The sequence below is a fragment of the Hevea brasiliensis genome, chromosome 14 (assembly GCF_030052815.1).
Source record: "Hevea brasiliensis isolate MT/VB/25A 57/8 chromosome 14, ASM3005281v1, whole genome shotgun sequence".
Taxonomy (NCBI): Eukaryota; Viridiplantae; Streptophyta; class Magnoliopsida; order Malpighiales; family Euphorbiaceae; genus Hevea; species Hevea brasiliensis.
The window spans coordinates 37,494,989-37,496,942 of NC_079506.1; the positions used below are offsets into that span (position 1 = coordinate 37,494,989).

At 35.7% G+C, this 1,954-nt stretch overlaps 1 non-coding gene across 1 annotated transcript; it reads right to left on the reverse strand.

Moving 5' to 3' along the window:
* Window positions 1–1,639: 1,639 nt before the first annotated feature.
* Window positions 1,640–1,746, reverse strand: LOC131173660 (small nucleolar RNA R71). Its single transcript, XR_009143973.1, has one exon. It is a non-coding gene; the product is annotated as a small nucleolar RNA R71 (small nucleolar RNA).
* Between the last annotated feature and the right edge of the window lie 208 nt (window positions 1,747–1,954).

A 1,954-nucleotide genomic window follows, 5' to 3' on the forward strand; every position in this document is an offset into this window, starting at 1 on the left:
TCAGCATTTGCATTAATTTGACCTTTGCTGTATTTTTTAGGTGTTTCTAAAGTTGTGGGTCTTCAAATCCAATGCTGTTTAATTCATTAAAAAGCTAAGATAGAGCACTACAAGTGACAAAGAGGGACCAAAGCCCAAATCAGTCTCCAAGGTTGACAAAATGAGCTATGGATCTATTGCAATAGCACAGACTTGATGTGTTACGACCAGTTTCAATATTTATTTTATATATGGAGTTCCAGATGTCTAAATGAAGCAAACCCAAGCCCAATTGAACCTTAAGAGCACCTCTACAACTTCTATGAAGGGCTGGAAGTGAAATAAGGCTGTTTTAATTGTCAAAAATGGCAATGAAGTCGTCATTATGGGCTGGATACTCTGTCAGAACCAGTCTCATTTTTTGGCCCATAACTTGGGCAGTAGACCTCAGATTTGGGCAAATGAGTACCCGTTGGAAAGCTAACAAATAAGGCTACAACTTTCCTGAAGATGGCAGAGACAGATTCGAAAGGAAAGTGGCTAAAAAACGGCCGTGATTGCAGAGCAGAAAATCTATCTTTTGAATTTCAAAACTTTTCCAAGTTTGGCTCCTATTTTTGGATTAGGTTTTTAAGTATAAAGACCATCTTTGGGCAGCAGCCGAAAGAGAACCATTCAGACCTTCGAACACTATAGAAGACCTTCATTCTCCATTCTTTTTTTAGATTTCTTCTTTATTTTTCTTTAATTTTTTGTAAGCCATGAACATGAGTGGCTAAGTTCTAAATTCAGTTCAAGGGATTCTAGAAATGCATGATTTGTGAGACCAGGTTCTTAATTTAAATTATGCCTTTTTGAATATCTATTATTTCTTGATTTAATTGTTTTTTTATTTATTGAATGATTTGTTAAAAAGGCCTATTAGTTAATTGTTTGATTTGATCAATTGCTAGTTTATCTTCATAATCAGTAATTATTGTGTAAGATTGAATGTGAGTAGCAATTAGGTTTTATTCATTATGATTCAAGTTTTCGATAATAACTTAAGGAAACAATAGGGTGAATTAAATGGTTTATGCTTTATAAATCATTGTTCAGCTTAATTACTTCCTGTTCTTAAAGCAGTTATTAATTTGATGGGGATTGCTTAATACCAATTCAGTTAATAATTAGAGTCAATAAGAGTGCTAGGCTAGAATTGATGAGTATTAGAAAGTTAGGAGTTTTACCTTGCTGTTTGGCAAATCTACGTTAAGTATTCAATAAGAGATAATTGTATTTCTTTTATCTATGATCGAGTCATGCATTGGAATGCGGATCACCTTGGAATGAAGTTTGTTTAAATTGAGAGTTTCATATTCAATACCCTGCTTTAAATGTTGCTTTTGAGTTAAAATCTGGACTAATCCATTTGTTGCCTAAGTTTCATGGTCTTGTAGGTGAGGATCCACATAAGCATTTGAAGGAATTTCATATTGTGTGTTCCAGCATGAAACCTCAAGGAGTTTCAGAGGATCAAATCAAGCTTCGAGCTTTCCCTTTTTCACTGGAAGGCACAACTAAGGATTGGCTATATTACCTTCCTTCTGGATTTGTCAACTCATTGAATGAGATGAAGTGGATATTTTTGGAGAAGTGTTTTCCTGCTTCCCGTGCTGCCAACATAAAAAAAGAAATTTGTGGCCTCCGGCAGTACAATGGAGAGAGTTTGTATGAGTATTGGGAGCGATTTAAGAAGCTGTGTGCAAGTTGTCACCATCATCAAATAAGTGAGCAGCTTTTGATTCAGTATTTCTATAAGGGACTTCTACCAATGGACCATAGTATGATAGATGCTGCTAGTGGAGGAGCTTTGGTTGACAGGACACTAGAAGAGGCAAGGAGGCTGATTGCTAACATGGCAACAAACCCTTAGCAGTTTGGAATGAGAATGGATCACACAGCTAAGAAGGTTAATGAGGTAAGTACATCTAAC